The sequence below is a fragment of the Sarcophilus harrisii genome, chromosome 5 (assembly GCF_902635505.1).
Source record: "Sarcophilus harrisii chromosome 5, mSarHar1.11, whole genome shotgun sequence".
NCBI lineage: Eukaryota > Metazoa > Chordata > Mammalia > Dasyuromorphia > Dasyuridae > Sarcophilus > Sarcophilus harrisii.
Window position 1 is genome coordinate 198,622,829 of NC_045430.1, and position 23,798 is coordinate 198,646,626.

The following is a 23,798-nucleotide window of genomic DNA, read 5'->3' on the forward strand; positions in this document are numbered from 1 at the left end:
ATTTGAACTGTCTTAGAAGATTCTGAAAAATCATTTGGCAAGATAAGGTATTGAATAATGAGGTGCTTTCTTCTATTGCAGAGAAAGCAACTCTGATGGGTTGGCCACATAGTTCAAATGCCAAATCTATATTTGCCTAAAAGACCATTTTATGAATTCACACAAGGCAAGTACTCAGACAGAGGTCAGAAGAAACTATACAAAGATACTTTCAAGGTCTCTATAAAGAACTCTGGAACCAATTGGGAGACATAAGAGATACAGGCACAAAACTGCCCAGCATGGGTATTCCCACATCAAAGAAGGCACTCTTTAAGCAAAAAAAAAAAAAATTTCAGTAGCTCAAAATAAAGGTGAGAAGCACAAATTTAAAGACATTCCACTCCAAATGTTCACGTGGACAATTTGTACTCTACCTGTGGTAGAGTCTCTGATCAGTAATAGTCAGATATATGACTCCAACACAATGATATAAATGTTGGTCTTCTTCAAGCATGAAGGACAAAAACCATTTAATGAGAAAGTAGATAAAATAGAATTATACAACTGAGCACACTCAGAACTTAAACTAGAAGTTGTAGAAGACATTAAAGGTATTTAAACAAGAATTTAAGAAAAATTATTTTTTTACATCAGCTCCTGTCAGGCTTGGAGTAAAGAAGACTCATCTTCCTGAATCCAAATCTGGCTTCAGACACTAACCATGTGACCCTGGGCAAGTCACTTAATCCTGTTTGCGTCAGTTTCTTCATCTGAAAAAGAAATTGGCAAGACACTCCAATATCTTCTGCCAAGAAATCCCAAATGATGTTGCAAATAGAGAAAACTAAAAAAATAACTGAACCACAAAATCTTTTATAAATATACACTATTTATAACAGACTATCAGTGAGGAAAGAAGTCAAGGTCATCACACAGGAAGGTATTACACTAATGTAGGAATGAAGTAAACACTAAAGTAAAAGTCAACAGGACTTTGTGACTAAATGACTATGAGAAACAAAGGGTCAAAGCAGAATCTAAAATTTCAAAGCCTGATTAAAGGAAAAATGGTGATGCCTTTGTTAGAGATACCACACTCAGATAAACATACTATACACCTTAAATAGACTTTAGAAGTCTTTCTGAATTCCCATCACTTTACAGATAAAAAAACTAATGCCAACAAGAGATATGATCTATCCCCTACAGCAGCAGAGGCAAAAGTTATCCGTAAGTTATTTACCTTATAAAATTTATATATTTTTTTCATATTTATTGTATAAGTTGGAAGGAAGCAAAAAAAAGTTCATTTTTCCAAAATGTGATATTGTTAAACAATTCATATTAATCATTATCCAAATAGATACAATTCTATTTTCTATCATAGAAATCTAGGATATACCTTATTCCATATCCAAGAAAAACATATACATATATTTATAACCAATGTTCCAAATTTTAAGATATTTTATTTTTAAAAAAGATAGCTTAACTAAAGACTCATTAGGAAATGACCATGAATCACTGCTCAATGCAAACGCCAACAGGTCCTACAAAAAAGAAAGGAAGGATGGAAGGAAGGGAGGGAGAGAGGGAAGAAGGGAGGGAAAGAGGGAAGGAGGGAAGGAGGGAGAGAAGGAGAGAAGGAAGGGAAGAAGAGGGGAAAGAAGGGAGGAAGGAAGGGAAGAAGGAAGCTTAACTATGAAATATAAATAAAAACTCACTTACTTTCTCCTGTTTCTCCTCATCATATTGAAAATATTTTATGATTTTCTACTGTTCCTTACTATAAAATCATTCCTTGAGGCAGATCATAAAATGTTTTGATATTGTACAGGAGTTTATATTTTATTCTAGAAGCAGTAGGATTCTATAGATGCTTCCTGAGTATGCGGATGAGATGGTCAGACCTATGTTTTGGAATTTCATCTTGCCAGTTGTGTAGAGTACGAATTGGAATTAAGATTTGAGGCAGGGATTCCAATTAGGCCATTGCAATAGCAAAAATGAGAAGTGATAAAATGGGATAAAACAAGGGTGGTGGCTATCTAAATGGAAATAAGAAGGTAGTAACTAAAAGACACTGTAGAGGCAGAATTGACAAGATATGCAAAATTTTGGATATATGAAGTATGGGAAAGTGAAGATTCAGGAATGACTTGTAAAAACCTGAAGGACTAAAAAAGGATGGTGGTAAATCTGACAAAGATCTTGGTAAAAAGAAATATATCAAATTGTTTTCAATAGTATGAATATGAGGCAACCCAGTCCAAAAAGCCCAATAGACAATCGATGACATTAGTGCAAGAAAAAGACTAGGCTGAATCTGGAAGTCATCTAGAAATGGAAAATTACCTCCTTGGATGCTGATGAGATTGAGAGAAATGAGAGAGAAAATAAAAAGAAAGAAAAAAGACAACAATGACGACAACAAAGGATAGAGCCTTGTGCTTTACCCAGACCACATACTTGAATGAAAATTTAGCAAATGAGATCAAGAAGACAGTCTAAAGACACACAGAAGAGGATCCAAGGAAGTACAACATCACAAAAATCCAAAAGACTATTCAAGTCAAAATGTTGTAGAAAGGTCAATAAAGATGAAAACTAAGAAAAGGTCATTGGCAATTAAGAAATCATTGTGGACAACAATTTCAATCAGGTGATGAGATCCGAAGCCAAAAAGGAAGATTTAGAAGAAAGTAAGATGATAGAAAAAGGCAACTGGTATAGTGTTTCTTGTTATTTGGGTTGTAAAAAGGAAGAGAAAAAGACTTTATTATCTTTAAATTCCTGGTACTTTAAAGAGACAGGGCGCCAAGAGAGGTGCTATGCTGTGAAGGATGGAGGACCTGGACATATTTGTAGAAGAGAAGGAGATGATGGGTAGAAAAAGACTTAAGATTAAAGAAAGAAGAGATGATTGTAGGAAAAATCTACTGAAGGGAAAGGCTATCACTCCATCAAAGACTAGGGTAAAGGAGGAAAAAATGGAGGGATAGTAACAGAGATAGTAACAGGGGAAGTAAAGAAAAGGGAAAAGAAAAGCTCACTGAAAATGGCCTATCTTTTCCAGATATGAGTTAAGATTTGGAAGCAGGGAGTAGTGTAGAAGGTTTGAGAGGAAAAAAAGGTTTGGAATGGTTATTGTGAGGAATTCATAGTCAATTAGGAAAGAGTAAAGTATTATCACACAGCAAGAAGAGTTTGAGACTGCCAGGGTTGTATCTCATTTAGGAGTCTGCAGTGTCTGTAGGCTTGAGACAAATAGCATGATATCAAATGCAAAAAATGAACATCTAAATCAATGGTTTCAAACTCAAATAGAAACAGGAGCTATCGAACTTTGCATAAGGATCCCTGCAGGCAGCATAATGACTTAGAAAACCCCATATTAACATTATATGTAGTCTACTGTATTTTTAATTTTTTATTAGTTTTAGGCATGGTGTTTGACACTTCTATATGACCTTGATCAATTATAGGGAATTCTCTTCATTTAGGGATTTGAACTTGATATATTCAAAGACAATGGTCAACACATCTGAGAAACATACCTCCTACCCGATTTAGCTCTGACTTAATCAGAGGGTCAAAGAAAATTCTCTATCTTTTTGGCATGGCAGTCTCTGAGATACCATTTTTTTAAAACTGAAACAAATTATTTATTTATGTTAACAAACAATAAGAATAGACATAGAAATACATTTAACTCCCATTAAGGAAAAGGAGATAACTAGGAAAGAAATGAGAATATAGGGATTGGTCATAAGCAAAACAAATTCCAAACTCCAAAGGAAAATCATGAAAGGAAATGTAAAAAGAAACAAAAGAAAAGAACCTGTGATCTAGATTTAAGAAAAAGGAAGAGAAGACTACAAGAGAGCAAAAGCCAAGTGCTTCAAGTGTTAAGCATATCCCTTTTTTCTTAGGATCTTCTTTTTCTTAGTAAATTGGGGAAGAGGAAAGGAGACAGCCAGCAGCTGGGCAAAGAAAAGAAAAAGTATAAGAGGTTGGGAGACAGCAAAATATACAATTATGAATCACAACAATGCACACCAATGCAATGAACTCATGCCCAAAATGGAAGGGGATAGCAAAATGGATCAGAAAGCAGACACCAACCAAATGCCATTTTACAAGAAATATACTTGAAACAAAGATTCACACACAGAACTGAAAAGTGCAACTGTGGTAACATTTATGACTATAATCATTACAGATTCAAGGGCATTTACAGAGGATAAACAGTCATAAAACTATAAAAGTTAAGAACTTCAATGTGGCTCTTTTCAGACTAACATAAATGTGATTCAATTATATAAGAACAGCAAATTACCCAATAGGTAAAAATCAAAGGATATAAAAATATCAAAATTTTAAAGGAAGAAACCCAAGGTATCAATATATATTTTTTAAAATGCTGCAAATCACTAATAATCAGAGAAATATAAGTTAAAGTAGCTAATTTCACTTAGACTGACAAAAAAGACAAAAGAAAAAATGATTATTTTAAAGGGAATACAGGAAAACAAGCATACTAGTAAACTGTTACTGAAGATGTCATTTGATCCAGCCATTCTGGAAAGATATTTGCCGTGCAAAAAAAAAACAAAAACAAAAACAAAAACCTAAACTATGCATAACCTTTCTCCTAGCAATACCATTATTGGACTGATAACCACCACCACCCCCCCCAAAAAGAGGGAAAAGACTCATATTTACAAAAATATTAATAGTAATTCCTGTTATAGTGGCAAAGAAATGGAATCTAAGGGAGTTTACATCAACATGAAATGTACTGAACAAATTATAGTGTGCCAATTTCTTGTAATATTATTATACCATAAGAAAGTATGGTTTCAGATAAAGCTGGGAGATCTGTATGAAAAATAACTGATGCAAAGTAAACAGAACTCAAAAAAGTTTATAAAATAACATACAGAAAAACTATGGGGAAAAAATAACCACGAGATTAATATAATGTCTAACCACAAAGGTCTATCAATGAAACATGAAATTCTTGACAGAGAAATAATGTACTCAAGATGCAAAATGAACTATACTTTCAAACATGGTCATGAGGGAAATTTGTTTTGTTGAGCTCTATATATTTAATAAAAAGATTTTTTTTCTTTTGATTTGAGGGGAGATTTTGAGTGAGGAATGGCTAGAAAGAATTACCAATTTTTTTAATATGTATATTTTTAAGTCATTGAAGCACTTTTTTTAGATGCACTGAAAAAATGAGGAAGGTCAGTAGGAAATATAAGCAAGACAACTTTGAAAATAACAAATAACATGCTGAATTTGTTATATAAAAAAAGAAAAGAAAAACTATCCGAAACACAAATTCACACACAATACTATTTATTGAATTTTTTATGTGGAAATGATCATAATATTTGGTATTAGTTTAGAACATAATTCTTAGGTAAGTTAAAAATTTAATGGAAAAATAAGTATAAAAAATGTTTGTGATAGCACTTTTTTGAAGTGACAAGAAACTGGAAACTGAGTGGAGGTCCATCAGTTGAAGAATGGTTGAATAAGTTATGGTATATGAATGTTATGGAATACTATTGTTCGATAAGAAATGATCAGCGGAATGATTTCAGAGAGGCCTGGAGAGACTTCTATGAACTGATGCTAAGTAAAATTAGCAAAACCAGGAGAACACATACATGGCAACAGCAAGATTATACGATGATTAATTCTGATAGACAGGGCTCTCATAAACAATGAGGTGATACAAGCCAGTACCAATGGCCTTGTGATGAAGAAAGTCATCTGCACCCAGAGAGAGGACAGTAGGAACTTAATGTGAACCACAACATAGTATTTTCACTCTTTTTGCTATTGTTTACTTACATTTTTTCTTTCTTATTTTTTTTTCCTTTTTGATATGATTTTTCTTGTACAGCATATTTGTGGAAACATATATAGTAAAATTGCATATGTTTAACATATATTGGATCAATTGCTGTCTAGGGGAGGAAGTAAGAGAAAGAAGTGGAAAAAATTAAAACACAAGGTTTTATAAAGATGAATGTTGAAAATTATCCAGGTATATATTTTGAAAATAAAGAAGCTTTAATTTAAAAAAAAAAAAAACCTGGGAGGTAGGGGGGGAACTTTAAAGAAAAAAAGTAATAATAATAAGCACAGTGGGATATTCTATTTTTTATACCTCTATACCTTATTTTTACAACAAATAAGTGGTCTGCTACAAAAAACCATTTGATGCCTATCCTTCATCAAGGATAGGTTGAATTTATGTACAGATTATTCTCATGAAGATTCATAGAGATGGAAAAATCAGCACCACGATTCAGTAATTAGTGATATTCTCACTCACTCATTGTTTTGGTAATAAGGTTCCCTAGTTCCAAGTATTTGGCATTGTTCCATACCTTAAGAATCAATTTCAATAGTGTCACTTCCAGCAAACATTTATGAATACTTAATACCTGTTCTAATCCAGCTGCTCTTCCTAACATTATTTTCTTTATACTTTATATTTCTACTCCTTCACATAATGCATGAAGGTTGTGACATTAAAAATCCAAATGACAATGACATCCAGTGACAATTCCACTGTCACTAATGAACAGCTTGTTAAAATGAAATCTTTGGAGAACTTCTCAATTTTTTTATTTGTTTTCTTTCCATTTTCAATACATACACACACACACACACACACACACACGCATGCAGAGTTTGTTTTTTTTTTAATCCCAGCTAAATTTATCTCAGGAATTTAATGTACTTCAGAAAAGCATAGTTTACCATCTAGTTTGGAGAAAAGTAAAGAATGCAAACATTCCTCCCTTTAATAACCCAAGAGGTAATAGTGAAAACAATCTCTAAAACTACTAGATCTGAAGGAATTATAGGTCAGGCATGAAGAAAAGTATTGTGTGTCAATCAAACAAAAATAATTTATTGAGCATGTAGTATATATGAGCCCAGAACTGTGGTAGACCCTGTGGGAGATGCAAAAGAAGTATAAAAAATTGACATGTTTCTCTACCTGTACTTTTTTGAGTGTGTGTGTGTGTGTGTGTGCGCACACATATGCCTTTGTAAATGAGAAATTGTATATTCAATTATATGACTCCAAAAAGTGTGCAGAAAGTATGTATTAGTAATCTATGACAAATATTACATTAAAGAAAGCATATGTGACTAAAAGTGAGTAATGAAGAAGGTAAAGTTTAAATGAAGAGAAAGAAAATCATGGAAGAATTATAAGGCCAGAAATAGTGAATTACATTTGCTCTAGGAATCTGTGTGTCAAATAGCATCAATAATAAATTCATAAAAATTTACAAATTAAACATAGCCCTCATGAGAGAAAATAACTCCTTGATGTTAAGTAAATATCATCAGCCCATGCACCAAAAATGAGCAAAATTCTCAACAACATATTTTCCCATCAATGTAAAAATCACCTTCCTCCTGCACCACAACAAAGTAATCTCACATAATACTTTCAACATAGACAGCAATTCTACTCTTTATTAGAAAACCAGTACTGCGTGCAGAGGCATGCCTTGAAAATAAAATATTTACATAAATTTGAACCAATAAGATAGCTGAATTTGCTGGGATTTTGTTTTAAAGGACACTGTACCTTGATTCAGTAAAGAATCACAAATCAAAAATTAATTTCTAAATGGAAAGATAGTCTTTCTAAGGTGTATTACAAACTATCTCAGCTATTTCTTCATACTTTGGTATATATCCTATTTTGATAGCTAAAGAAATGAAAATAAATTTTTAAAAATGATGTTCAAACTAAAGTAAGATATAAATTTTGAACTGCCCCATGTCATTCCCACTCACAAGATTGAAGTTAATGAGATTCTTGTAATACTGCATCTACTCCTATAAATGCTATTACAGATTCTCAGGCTCTACATATAAATCATCCCCTTCTCCTAAGGAAAGTACAGAATGATAGGAGTGGGAGAGGTAGAGTGAACCCCTACTATCAAACTATAATAGCATTCTTGTATAACCAAATTATTAGAATGATTTACCATTGCCCTGGCCCAACTAGTAGGTTCCTATAGAGAGACCAGAGCATTCAAAGAAAAAATGGAAATGCAATTTTCTGCATATCTTTTGATGGGATCATTTGTTGAGGCTAGAAGTTTGGACTGCTGCTGTCCTACTCAAAATAGCAGGACTGTTGAATGCCCTATATTGAAATTAACTGGAAAAACAGATAACTACCAACTCCTTTAAACTGGTAATTGCTTTATTACTTTCCCACATGTCAACCATTATCAAAGTAAATTAAACATAAAAGCAGCTTGTCATAATGGAAAGAATCAAGATTTCTGACTCGGAAAGAACTGGGTTCAAGTCCTATCTCTAATATATTAGGTTATACAACCCTAGGTAATTCAATCTATAGGGGTCCCAGGCAATTTTTAATACATAAATTGCAAAGTAGGTACAAATCTACTTTGATAGAGGAAATTTTCTCATAGGGTCCCATATATCAATGAAATCAAAGAAATGATCATTAAAAGAGAAACACACACATATGTAATACACACACACACACACACACACACACACACACACACACACATATTTCAAAAAATACTACCTTTATTTTTATAATATCAAAATGCCAATGTAAATAAGGTGGCACTAGGCACCTAGTGCCTTCCCTAGAATTCTCAGATTGCTATTGATTTCTCTCTCCAAAAATCTCTTCTTCCAGGTGTCATATTTGTAGCACCATGATGGGAAATAAAGAAGAAATTAGAGGATGGGAATGATTTATTAACTTCTGAAACTTAAAGAATGAGAACTCTGGGGCAGTAAAATGGCAGAGTAGATAAGAGCACCAGCCCTGAATTCAGGAAGATCTGAGTTTAAAGCCAGCCTCAAACACTTATCACTGCCTAGCTGTGTGACCCTAGGCAAGTCACTTACCCCTAATTGTCTCAACAAAAAAAAAAAAAAAAAAAATTAGTGCTTTAGAATTAAAAGGGATTTATCACAATAAGGCCAAAATGCATGCATGATTTAGATATAAAAGGTGAAATAATTAGGAGATCATGGAATATTTTACTGTCAGATTTATGGATAAGGTAAGAATTTATGCCCACACAAGAAACAGAAAGCATTTTGGGACATAAAACAGATCATTTTGATTACATCAAATCAAACGAATTTTGCACAAACAATGCTGATGTAGCCAAGGTTAGAAGGAAAGCAGAAAACTGGGGGGAAATTTTTCCAGAGAATTTCTCTGAAAAGGTCTCATTTATCAAGTATACAGAAAAATGAGTTAAATTTATAAGAATACAAGTTATCCCTCAATTGATAAATGATCAAAGAATATGAACAGGAGGTTTTCAGAAGAAATGAAAGCTATCTAAAATCTATAAAAAATGCTCTAAATCAGTATTAGAGAATTGCAAATTGCCCTTTTTGTAGTGGCTAAAAACTGGAAACTGAATGGATGTCCATCAGTTGGAGAATGGCTGAATAAATTGTGGTATATGAATATTATGGAATATTACTGTTCTGTAAGAAATGACCAACAGGATGATTTCAGAAAGGCCTGGAGAGACTTACACGAACTGATGCTGAGTGAAATGAGCAGGACCAGGAGATCATTATATACTTCAACAACAATACTATATGATGACCAGTTCTGATGGACCAGGCTATCCTCAGCAACGAGATCAACCAAATCATTTCTAATGGAGCAGTAATGAACTGAACCAGCTATGCCCAGAAAAAGAACTCTGGGAGATGACTAAAAACCATTACATTGAATTCCCAATCCCTATATTTATGCACACCTGCATTTTTGATTTCCTTCACAAGCTAATTGTACAATATTTCAGAGTCTGATTCTTTTTGTACAGCAAAATAACGTTTTGGTCATGTATACTTATTGTGTATCTAATTTATATTTTAATATATTTAACATCTACTGGTCATACTGCCATCTAGGGGAGGGGGTGTGGGGGGGTAAGAGGTGAAAAATTGGAACAAGAGGTTTGGCAATTGTTAATGCTGTAAAGTTACCCATGCATATATCCTGTAAATAAAAGGCTATTAAATTAAAAAAAAAAAAAAAGAGAATTGCAAATTAAAATTCCTGCTATACCAACTCATAACTATCAAATTGGCTAACATGACAGAAAAGAAAAATGATAAATATTAGAGCAGATATGGAAAAACTGGGACACTAATAAATTGTTAAAAGGTGATCTAAACATTCTAGAGAGCAATTTGGAATTATGCCCAAAAAAGGGTATAAAAGTGACATACCCTTTGATCCAACAATACCACTATTAGATCTGTATCTCAAAGAGCAAAGAAAAGGGGAAAGGATCTATTTGTACAAAAATATTTATAGCAGTTCTTTTTGGTGGCAAAGAATTGGAAATTGATGGGATGTCCATCAATTGAGGAATGAATGAATAAGCTATGGTTATAATTGCAATACAATATTTTCATGCTTTAAGAAATGATGAGCAGAATGCTCTTAGAAATACCTGAAAAGACTCACACAAACTGATGCAAAGCTTATTTATAAGCAGAATCAGGAGAATACTGTACACGCTAACATCAATATTATAAGGATGATCAAATGTCAATGACGTAGCTATTCTCAGCAATAAAATAATCTAAGACAATTCTGAAGGACCCATGATGATGCTATTCACTTCCAGAAAAAGAATAAAGTCAGACTACAAATCAAGCACTTTTTAAAAAACTTTTTCTTAAGGCTTCTGTTTATTTTTTAGTCTGGATTTTATTTTACAATATAATATAGAAATATTTTGCATGACTACTCATGTATAACCTATTTCTAACTGCTTATTTTCTCAATGAAGGGAGAAAGAATAGGAAGTTCAAAATTTTTTAAAACAAATATCAAAATTTTTTCATGTAATTGGGAAAAAATTGAAATAAGGACTACTATGTGTATATATGTGTGTGTGTGTATGTAACATGAAATCTAATAAAACTGCCAATCAGTATTCCTTAAATTCAACTTAATTCAAATTTATCACTTAACTGTGGGTAAAACACAATATTGGATACAAAGTTTACAAAAGATATGCACTCAAAGAATTTATAATTAGTGAATATGTCAAGCTACAATGACAACCACAATTAACAAAAATACCTTACTCACATTAGAGACATAAAACAATATGGGAAAGGGGGGAGATATTAGATGGAATTTAAATTGGGCTCCCAGGAGAAGGCAAACACCCATTCTAAGAGAAAAACCTAAAAAAAAGGTACACAAGAAAACAAAAAGGGACTTGTGTACTGTACAAAAAATAGTCTACTTTTAATTGAGTGTGGAATGTGACTAAGGAAATAATATAGGGATGAGGTAGAAAAGGTTAAGTCAGAGCCAAATTATGGAGGGCCTCTTTAGTGTTCTTTCCTCAAATAATCATGTATATACTTTTTATGTTTATATGTCACATATGGCAGGCAGAGAGAGAATATCCCCAGAATCGAGCACAATGCCTCAAAGATCCTGTAGATAGCAGGTGCTAAAAATGTGTTTGCTGGATTGGATGGAATAGCATTTTCCCTAAATGAGAAAAATATACACCAAATCGAACAAATATAGAGTATGCTCAACAAATCTACAAATGAAACAAAACTGAGAGATAGCTAACATGCTGCATAACAAAAGGATCTTGCCAGTTTAAAGCAATGGACTCAATCTGATAAGATATAAAATCCAATATGGATAAATGCAGTCCTACACTTAGGTAAACTCAACTTCTTAAATACAACTATCTGCTAGGCCTAGCAATTGTTCTGGAAAAAGGTCTAGCTATCTCAATGAACAAACACTCAGTAAGTAACTAGTGTGGGTGTAATACAGCAGTCAAAAATAGATAATAGATAAATAGATTTTGGGCTTTATTGAGAAGAAGCATATAATATAGAAGTCAAAAAGTAATGGTCCCACTGTACTCTCAGACTTTATGTGGAGTCTTATGTTCAGTTCTGGTTTAAGGGTATTAATAATTTAAAGAGTGTGCAAAGAAGGAAAACCAGGATCATAAAGGGCTTTGAGATCAGATCATGTACTAAAGAATCATTTGAACGAACTTAGCCTGGAGAAGAGAAGATTCCAAGGGATATAACAGCTGTCTTCAAGTATTTGAAGGGCTTTCAAATCTAGGAGGGATCATATTTATTCTACTGTGCCCTAAAAGACAAGACCAGGAGCTAAAGGTAGAAGTTACAAAGAGACCAGCTTAAATTTTGTATGGTATATAACAGTCCAAAACTAGAATACACTGCTTCAGGAAATAACAGGCAGTTGTCCTCAAAAATCTTCAAAAAGAGGCAGGACAGGATTGGATTTAGAATGTTAAATGTTAAATGTCCAAATGTTAAAATATTAGGTTGTATGAAATTTATTGGCTAAATCTCCTAATGTATGATACGAGAAATCAAAACATCTCTAAATTTAAAATACATAAAATTTAAAAGCTAAAACATTTTAAAACTATAGCACCATAGCTTCCCCTAAATGTCTGAGAAGAAGCAGACAAGGAAGTCCAAGGAGGAAGTCAAAGATCAATATTTAAATGGGTAAATTTGAGACTGTACAATTGTTTATTGAAGAAAATTAGGCATGTAGCGCTCCTTTTTAATAGCCACACATTCATTTCATTTCTATAAATAACATTTTGTTCCTAGTATCTGGAACTCTATTAGAAGTAATCTATATGGCTCATGATAGGTCTTTAGAAATTTGAAAGCCCCTTTTCTTTACTAGCAGGCATCTTTACTTTTAGATATCCTTTCAGCCAAATTATTCCATTCCTAACTTAATATACTTCTAGACAGTCCATCACAAACACTGAATATCTGTTATATCTCAGATGTTTTGGATGATAGAGCAGACACAACAGAGGCAGCAGTGGATAAAAAGCTCAATTTAAAACCTGATCCTGACTTTGACATGTACTTGCTATGTAACCCTCAGCAAGTCACTTCACCTCTCTTTGCTGTAGGCAACCCTCTAAGACTACAGAGAAGATAGCAACCTGTATAGGAGTTTCCAATATAAATGAAAACAATAGTCCAAAAAAAGAAAAATTAGACAAAGTCCAGATTCTCAATGGGACTTAAGAAAGTTGGTGGAAAAGAGTAAATTGTGTGAAACAATTTACATTGTAGAGTGTATTTAATTAAATGCTATAAAATTTAGATGTCTTCAGCTATTAAGTCTGAAAAAAGTTACCCAATCTTAGAAATCTTTTTGTTATAGTTTTCTTTTAAGCTATAATAGGATGTCTGGTTACCAAGTATCTTTTGAAGAATTAAGTCATTGCCCATTGTCAGTAATTTGTAGCTTGGTAAACCATAAAAACAAAGTATCTAAGAATCTCTAAATACTTTCAATTATCTTACTGTTAAAACATAATCCCCCCCCCACTGCCCCCAATCCCCCCCCACACACATTCAAAAACAAGCAGCAAAGACTTAGTTTACTAATAAACTCTTGGGCTGCCATCAAATTTAAATTAAGAATTTCCCAAGCATGATATTGCAAAAACTTATTAAATATTGTTAAATTAAACTTTTAAAGTAAGTATATATTGATAAGAAACATTTACACTTTTTCTCACCAAAGAAGTTATTTAAACTCTATATTTACATATAAGACTAATAAAAATATTCAGTCTTTTTTTGTTGGGTTCAACTCTTCATAATCATTTTTGGGGTTTCTGTGGCAGAGACTAGTCTGTCATTTCTCCAACTCATTTTATAGATGAGGAAATGAATGCAAAGCAAAATTAAGTGACTTGCCCAGTTGCCACTGAGCTAATTAAGTGTGTAAAGCAACATTTTAACTCAGGTTTTCCTGACTCCAGACTGGGCACTTTATACATAAAGCCACCTAGCCCTATCCATTATCCCAGCAGAGTCTCACAACAGCCCTTCAAGCAAGTTATATTATTATATCCTTTTTTACAGATGAGGAAAATAAGACTTAGAAAGGTAAAACGAGAAAGAAATACAAGATTGTTTGCTGTAGTAGTTGATCAGGAAAAAACTGCCTGGGAAAATAATAAAATAGTCTAGAAAAGCAGGATAGTACTCAATTCTAAATTATGAAGTTATTTCAAAGAAAATAAAGTATGAATTTAATTCAGTAGGTAACAGGTGGCCAAGATAGGTTTTTTTAGTGGTATAATACAAATTATGACTGTTTAAGAAATATCAGTGAGGCAATTATATGAATGAGAAGAGCAATGTTAGGAGTCTAATTCAGGGAGAGATCATAAGAATCTATAAAGATGATAGGAGGGGGAAAAAACAGGAATTCTTAGATGGGAGAAAGATTTGGAAGGGGGAGGAATAAATGGGATTTAATGACTAACTTTGTTATGGGTAACTAGGGGACAGGACAGGAAGAATGTCAAAGATAACACCAAATGTTTTACAGGGTACTATTATAAGAGAAAGGGAAATTAGAAGCAAAACCAACTAGCATAATTTGTTCAACCATTTCTCAATTGATGGGAATCCTCATAATTTCCAGTTCTTTGTAACCACATAGGTGATATAAATATTTTAGAACATATAGGCTCTTTTTCTTTTTCTCTACTCATCTTTGGAAAAAGACCTAGTAGGGAGTAATATCAGTGGGTCAAAGGGTATAAGAAGTTTAAAAACTCTTGTGGACAGAATTTCAGATTGTTTTCCAAAATGATTGGATCAGTTCACAATTCTACAATGAATTAGTATCCAAATTTTTCCACATCTCCTTCAACATTTGTACCTTTCCTTCAATCATTTTAGTCAATCTGACAGGTGAAAAATGATATATCAAGTTTGTTTTAATTTTCATTTCTTTAATCAATAATGATTTGGAACTTTTTTTATTGACTATAGGTTGTTTTGATTTCTTCATCAGAAACCCAAAAATCAGAAACATTTTTTGACCAGTTATATTCTTACAGATTTTATAAAGTGCTTTATATATTCAAGATATGAGACCTTCGTCTAAGAAGCTGTCTATAAAAAATTTCCCCAATTTTTTGCTTTCTTTCCCAAATTTCTGATCATGGCTAAATTTTGTTTATGATTTTTTTTATTTTTAATTTAATGTAATCAAAATTATGCACTTTATACCTCACTCTGCTCAACATGTTTTTTTAATTGATAAATTGTTCATCTATTTGGAAGTTGGATAATATGTTCCATAGTCTTAATTTTTTTACACTATCTCTCTTTATAGTCAAGACATGTATTTGATCTTATCTTGGTAAATGACATAAAACATTGGTCTATGTCCAATTTCTTTCATGTTGCTTTCAAATCCTTACTTTTTAAATTATAGGTATCTTTTAAAATGTAACTGAATTTGTCAATGTAACATCCCAATTAGTTCAATCTCTCTGTTACAGCAGATATTTCTAAAACATCCAAGTCTTCTCCATTAACTCACACAACTTAATTGTTACTATAAATCATTTGTTTTCATTTTATAGATCAGGTATTCAACTTTGTGTGAGGAAAAGCTAGTTAAGTAGTGTAATGGATAGAGCACTGAATTTGGAACTAGAAAGGCTTAAAATCACTTAATGTCTTAAAATGGGAATAATAAAAGCACCTGTATCACAAGGTTGTTTGCAAACCTATAGCATGTTAGTAGGTATTATTAAATGTTAGTTATTTTTATTACAATTCCTTTCAAAAGAAGGAAGAAATCATCTCTCAATAAAGGAGAAAATTCCAAAAATGAAAATCCAGAGTTGTACCAGCTAGAAATCATGAAGGAAAAGAGTGCTAGAGATAGCACTAGCTATCAGTTTTGAAATCTATTGAAATACTGGGAGGATCTAACACAGCTTCTGAGATCTAAGGATACAGGTAGAGACTAACAATCAATGGTCTACCTTTTTCATTTTTAGACTATGCTTCTTAAAATTTTGTGTGGGATATTATTCTGATCAGTTCCTAATAAAAATACATCCCATATTATTTCTGTTAATATCCAAACTCATTTATATGACCCAAAAAAGGTAGTCATTAATTTTAACAAGAAACCTTTGACTATTAAAACAAATCTTCTATCTATTTCTTCTAATAATCTGCATATGGCTTGTTCTCTACTACTCTTACTAGAAAATTCTCTGGATTACATGCTCAAGTTTTCTGATGGCTTTCCTAAAATGAAATAACAAGAACTGAATACAGTGATCTGACCAGTGAATATCATTGTAGAAGTCTTACTTCCCTCATATCCATCTACTAATGTAATCTACAATAGCATTAGCTTTTCTAGCTATGTTAAATGTTTATCCTGAGCATGCAGTCCACTAAAATACCCAGATCATTTTCAATGGAACTGTGAAATATTTCACCATTCCATTATCATTATAAACATTATCAATGTATTTGTGGGCTACCAAAATGTAAGTCCCTAATTCAGAGAATTCAGAAACAAGGGCTAGCTAAAAAACATCACTCTCTCAAACATAATTGATACAAAATAATGTTGGTCAGTTGCCAAAATAATCCAACTTCAGTGGCAGCATATTGCAATGAGCCCAGGAAACAGCTCAAAATGTAAATTCTGTGTTCACACTGTAGCTTCAACATCTAAAAGCTGTTTGAACCTGGACAAGTCATTTTATTTCTTCTTGGACTTACTTTCCTTCATCTGTAAAAATATATGCTCTACCAACTTTTTCCAAATTGTGAAGAAATTAAAGCCAAAAAATATCATGTAAATGTGAGCTGTTACAATATAACATTCTGTTGGTGACACTATAAATCATTCCAACCATTCTGGAAACAAATTTGAAATTATGTAAGAAAAATCACTAACTCAGTCAGTCTCTGATCCTACCACCTCAAAAAAGTCAAAATCTGTCACAAAGGTTCCATATAAAAATATTCCTAGAGATGATTTCAAAAAGGCTGGAGATGAACTGATGCTGAATGAAATGAGCAGGACCAGGAGATCATTATATATTTCAAAAACAATACTATATGATGATCAATTCTGATGGACGTGGCCCTCTTCAACAATGTGATGAACCAAATCAGTTCCAATACACCCAGCAAAAGAACTCTGGGAAGTGAACTACTACACAGAATTCCCAATCCCTCTACTTTTGTCTGCCTGCACTTTTTATTTCCTTTACAGGTTAATTGTACACTATTTCAAAGCCCGATTCTTTTTGTACAGCAAAATAACTCTATGGACATGTATACATATATTGTATTTAACATATACTTTAACATATTTAACATGTATTGATCTATCTGCCATCTGGGGGAAAGGGTGGGGAGGAGAAAATTGGAACAAAAGGTTTTGCAATTAATTGTCAATGCTGAAAAATTACCCATGTATAGATCTGGTAAATAAAAAGCTATAATAAAAAATATTCCTAGAACTTTTTGTGAATGCAAAAAAAAAAAAAAAAAAAAAAAAAACAGGAAACAAAATAAAAGCCCAACAATTGGAGAATGACAGAACAAATTTTGGCATATGTACCAGAATATCATTATACAACAAGAAATAACAAAATTAAGGAATTTGGTGAAACATTAAAAATCTTATATGGACTGATAGAATAGAAACAAAACCAAGAGGATAAGTGACAACAATAACATTTAAAAAGCAGAGTAATGAAGATTAAATGCAATGATCAATCTTCATGCAGGAAAACAGAAGATAAAAAATAATGCCCTCCCCTCAAAGGGAAATGAGTCTTGAGGGCAGAATATTAAATTGTCAGCCAAAGCGGTTTTGTTTCAATTTTTTTGTTACAAATTTTTTAAGAGTTTCATGGGACAAGCATAAAGCAAGAAATTATTGGGGCATAAAAACAAAGGTATTAACAAAATTTTTTTTTAAATGGGAACAATTATCATCATCATCATCAAGATGATTTACTAAGGAATGTTAGTAAGCCTTTATTTACTAACCTTTATTAAGCCTAGTAAGCCTTTACTAAGTCTGTTACTCAAACTTTAAAACTAGGGTTACACCACTTCCTAAATAACTAAAGTAAATTAAGATGTGATCTACTCAAATGTATTGTATTATAATATGAAATCACATTGTTTAGAATGACTGACAACCTGGAATCTATTTGTTTACTAATTCCAATTCCCAAAATCCAGTCAAGAAAAGTTACCACTTAGGACTTCAGAATGGGAAACCTAGAATATAACAGCTGTAAGGAAAACTCTATGTAACTTATTATGGTATACTGTACCACTTTGAAGCAAATGCATTGATTTAAGACAGCCAAATAATTTGTCAAAGTTAATTTAGCATTAGTGGTGTCTTGATTCTCAAAACAATCATTTAGAGATAGAAATATCCCTAGAATGACTAAAAAAAATTTACTAAATTGTCTTAGTTTTATAGGAATATCCTTTAACATCTAACTCTTCCCCTTTTTTCTGACACTATGCTCACTACAACCTTCAGATTATTTTGTAATTTGGTCTTCTCAATGGACTTTAACCTTCTCAATAGGAATCTTCTGTACAGATGACCATTACTAGTCCTCTTGCCATTATAAATTAATAAATTGATTTTCTGAGCAAAGCAGAGGAACACTGAATTCTTTCCAAATGTATCTGAGTCTAAATTAATAAAATAAGCATTGTTTTAATTTCTCACGAAATTGTTTAGCTTAATGCAACTCAACTCAAAAATAGTGTGACACAGAAAACTGAGGGCTGGACTTGAAAGTACAAAAGACCTGGATTCACACTTAACTAGCCAAACCCTGGGCAAGTTGTTTTAACTCAGGAGAGTCCTAGTTTCTTTATCTGTTCTGGAGTAAGATAATAGCACCTACATGTGAGGATCAAAGGAGATAGGAGTCAGTTACACAGACTCCCCAAAAGGCTTGATTATTCAGTCTGAAGTACAGCAAACAGTTAAGGAACAAACTCTTGGCCTTCAGTGACCCCAGAAACTTGCTACCACTAAAAGTCCCAACTGACCAGCCAAGGCACTCTCTCCTTAATACCATCTTTTAGTTACATCAAACACTCAAAATTGAGCCCAACATTATACAAAGTTGTGAACTTATATCCCAGCCTCCTCCCCCGCTCCCCCACCGCCACCAAAAAAAGGAAAATATATTACCATTTCATCTTTTCTAAAATATCAAATATGAGTTCATAGTTTCATTGAAGTTGTCATCATACCAGGGACTTGTCAAATATATTCTTTCAATACCTTTAAAACTCACTAGCTTTTAAGAAAATGATCTCAGATTTTAAAAAACTTCACTATCCAATAAAATTCTTTCTACTCAATTTCTATTTTGCCATAAATTTTTTTTAAATGTCTGTCTTTTCACAAGTTAAAACAAATCATCATGTCCACATTAGACCCTACATAATTTAGTCAATTCTTCATCATCAATACCTACAAGTTCTGCAACAGAATCTAAAAACCATTTCTATTTCACTCTGGAATATCACATCTATTACTAGAAATGTTTTTTTTCTGACATCAGTAACAGATTTATGTCTCTAAATCTAAATCTTTTGTTTAGATAATATTGAAATTAATTTGTATTCCCTAAGCACACCAATTCATTTCCAAAGGTAGCCTGAGGTACCCTGACAGTAAGAAAAAACTGGCCCAAGACTAGTCTTTATTGCTTTAGTTCCAAATCAATCAAGAATTGACATCCATATTTAAATATAAAATGTATTGTGATATATCAATGTTCTTAATTTCAGAGTCATCTCTGACTGTTCCCTATCTCTTACCCTATATATCCTATCCTTTTGTTTCTAAGTCTGAAAGCATCTGCCTCCTCCATGTCTAAGGCAATTGTACTAGTCCTGATCTTCCTTCTCTCTCCAGTCTGGTTTCCTCTCCAACTTAACTAGTATTTGGCTATAGATTAATTTATAATTATGTGCATAGTCTATAATATGTAGTAATATAATTACATTATCGTGTCAATGTACCATTTAAAAACCTTCAGTGACTTTCTGCCTCTTTGTGACATTGGCAAGTTACTTAAAACTCTCCATGTAATTTGCTGATGGGTAAAATGAGGGGTTTAGAAAGACTTGAAATCCCTTCCAGGTCTTTGTGACTTTAAACAAAATTTGGACTCAAAACTCTGGAATTCAAAGCCCTCCACAATCTGGCTCCAACCCAATTTGTCTCCTGCCACATTTATTCCCCATCCTGATTATGTTGTCTAGTCAAACCAGACTACTGTTTTCATATTGTCCTCTCCCATTTCCATTCATTTGTTCACATTGTTAGTCCTTCATTCTCAAAAGGCTCCTCTTACCACCCCCAGCCCCCCAAGATGTTTAAGTTCTCTCTTCACCTTAAATTCAGCTTTCTTCATGAAGCCACCTTGGATGCCTCTCCAGATGAAAGTGATTGCTCCCCCCTCAAATCTCTCTCATATTCTAAATTTTATATTTCATGTATATGCATGTAAAGTGTTCTCCCATTTTATTCGGATGGGCTGCTTGAGCATACAAAAGTTGGTTTTTCATTTACATTCCCAATATTGAGGAGAGTTTTGCATAATAAGAACCTAATACTTAATTGGACTTGTGTACTATCAACAAATGGTTTGGATTTTTTCCCCCTTAATTCATCGATACTCAAACCATTAAAATAATCTTAGGAATACTTTTCTAATTTTGCCAAATGAAAAGACTTATAGTGTATTGGCTACCATAACACTGGTCTTGAAGCCAGGAAAATTTGAGTTCAAATCCCATCTAACCAGAAGTGTGAATCTATTCAGAGTAAATGATAGTATCAATTGAGAGAATATATGTAAAGTGATTTTTGAAGATTTCCTTCAAGACTTAACTCAAATCCCACCTTCTACAAGAAGCCTTATCCAGTGTCTCCTTCCCAGTCATATTCAATTGCTTATACTTTGCAAAATTACTTCCCATTTACACTGTAAATATGAGTGTATGTTGTCTTCCCATTAAAATGTGATTTCCTTGAGAACAAGGATAATGCTTTTTGCCTTTATATCCTAAGAGCTTACCACTAGTGCTTAATGCTTGGTGAGTTGATTTGTTAATTGGAATTTTTCTAAAAATAACAGATTCACCTGGGCAAATTTATTATCAAAAGTATTAGGGGATTTTTTTCTCAGGAAAAAAAATCCTCTTTAATTTAAAATGTTTTATTACATAAATGTAAGTAGTATTCATTTAAAATCTATCTCAATAATTTTGAGAGTAATTTGTTGTCTTTTTTTTTTAAACATCCATCATATTGCAAAATAGTTTAAAAATCCTTACTTTTAATTTAACCTCTTTTTCTTTGACACAGAAATTTGTTTCAAGAGCATACTATGCCTTCAGATACATTACTTTTTCACATTACATCCCAAAGCACATCATCACACACAGATGGGAAGTGTCCTGATAACTCTATATCTAGAAATCAAGCTATAGGAGTAATGAGTATTTAGATCAAAATAAATACTTTACTTGCTAATAAATTAGCAATGAAATGGCTAGGGCTACATATTTGTTCCAAACTTAGCACAGTTCCTGGCAGTAGGTGTTAATGCTTGCTGACTTGACTACACACAAAGGATTTGGATTTGCTTTCCATTCTTGTACGGAATGAAAATTTAAATGCTACAGAATATGGAAGTATGGTACAATGCAAAGGGCTTTCAATCTGTAGTCAGAAGATCTGGGTTCTGAATTTGACTCAGCCACCTACTAATTCTGTGTGACCTTACACAAATCAAACTCTTCTTAGCCTCAATTTCCTCATTTGTACATTAATAATGTTACATTAGGTGAATTTTATGAGTTAAATGTTGGCATCTTAAGGGTGGATAATGCATTCAAGTATTAAAGCACTCACGTTAGACATAGACACAAAAATTAGTGAGGACAATCTTTTAAAACACAGTTAAGTAAACTTGACTCAAAAATATAATAAAAATGTTTATTTCATTCGTTTCGTTAACAAACTGTTTAACACACAAGGTTTCATTCCAGTTACTCAAATGAAGTTTTTGGTTTAACTATGAAGCACTCACTATTCATTCAATTATATATAGAGAGAAGCATTTTCATTCCCAATCATTTCTGAATCAATAAAGATATTTTTTCATGGCAAACAAAATTCAATTAACACAAGAACGCTACTATGTTCTAAAGTCACATTAACCCAGGCATATTCTAGTCGAAGAGCTCAAATAAATTTGCCAACACTATTATCTTCAACTACTAAGCATATGGGACACATATATATATATATATATATACAAAAGCACCTGCCTCCATTCTCAAATCAGATAGTGAAATTGGACAAACGACTAGAAATCTGTAAACGGATTAAAAGTTGTTTTCAATTCTGAGAGATTCTTAGGCGTTTACAGAGTTTTCCAAAAGCTTCAGTTACCCCGTCCCGTCGCAAAAGTCTACCCCAGGGAGTCAATTTTCCGAAACAAAATGAAATGAACTTCAGCCGCAAGCACTCAAGAACAAAAGAGAGAAAAGGAAAAACTCAACTCTTCCACAAACTAAGCATAAGGAACAGACCAGCTTCCTGAAGCCTAGAAAGAACACGGGAAAGAAACCTAAAAACGGCCCCAAATCTTTCCAGTCTCAGGGAGAGCCAAGGCTGTCCTCAAGCTGGAGAATAATTCTGAAACGGCATTTAAAGTTGTTTCTTCTGGGAAATGATTGATTTCGGGGGACTCGGGAGTTCAAGATTTCCCTCGTGCACGCTGTCCCACGCTAAGTGCGGTCAGAGCTGCATGGTCTATAAGCTCTGACGGGGGGAGGGGAGGGGGACGGGGTAGGGACGAGAGTAGGGAAAGGGGAAGGGGAGGAGGGGCGGTCTTTCTCCTAAATAGAGGCCGGCGCCGCCGACCCCCACCCCCCGCCCGCAGCCGGGGACACAAGTTGTGCAGCCCCCTCCCACATGCCCGAGCTCTTTTCGTCAGACACAGTCTCTCCTTTGTCTGAGTGCAAGGTCCCACCAAGTTGTGTCTGTCCCGTCACGCCCGGAGCTCTCCCGACGCCCGGCACACAAAGGCCACTCTTGGGGCGGCCGGGAAGGGGCTCCGAGCCCCGAGCCCGCTGGATCAGGCGGAAAAGGAACAAGGAAAGCGGGTGATAAGAGGCGGCAACAAAACAAAACACCCCGACCACAGCGACCCAGCGCTCTCTGGGCCATTCCTCCCCCATCAGCCGCTCAATCCCCTCAGTCTGGGGTCACCCCAAGTGAGGGCCGCCGACCCCCGTCCCCCAGCTTCGGGCTCCCTTCCCCCCGGTCATACAAAGAAGGCGCCGGGTGAACCCCGCTCCGGGGCGATACCCGGAGACAGGCAATACCGCCGCCGCCCGTAACTCCACGGGTCCCTGAGCCTGTCCCGCTAGCCCGGGCCGGCTCGGTAGCTTTACCTTCTTTCCCTCTCCCCAGCCCGTGCCGCTCCCCGCGCACTGAGCCCGCGCGCCGCCGCCGCCGCCGGTCCTCCGCTGCTTTCTCTGTCCCTGTGGGTGTCGGATGCTACCGGACCGAGCGCCAAACCTGACAGCCCAATCGCCATCGCTCTCATTGGCCCCCCCACTACAATCAAGCGCCGCCCCGATTGGAGGGACGAGAGGCAGGCTTCCACCCAATCAAGGGGCCCGCCGAGCTCCCAAGCGCCGGGAAGACCCACAGCCCCACGCATATACTTATCTCCGGACTGTACACACACATACACATATTCTCATATACTGGTGCTCGCAGACACACACACACACACACACACACACACACACACACACAC

General features: G+C 34.3%; 1 protein-coding gene across 6 annotated transcripts in view; it reads right to left on the reverse strand.

Annotated features, from left to right (window-relative positions):
- EZH2 (enhancer of zeste 2 polycomb repressive complex 2 subunit) overlaps positions 1-23,578 on the reverse strand; it is a 108,115-nt gene extending 84,537 nt beyond the window's left edge. For 3 of the 6 annotated variants that reach the window (XM_012551116.3, XM_012551114.3, XM_003771727.4), the window contains exon 1: positions 23,428-23,575. The gene's annotated coding sequence lies outside the window, so the exon portion shown is untranslated. Of the gene's footprint in view, positions 1-23,427 lie in introns of all 6 variants that reach the window. The other 3 variants (XM_023504958.2, XM_023504956.2, XM_023504959.2) reach the window with 2 other exon arrangements.
- Positions 23,579-23,798: the final 220 nt, after the last annotated feature.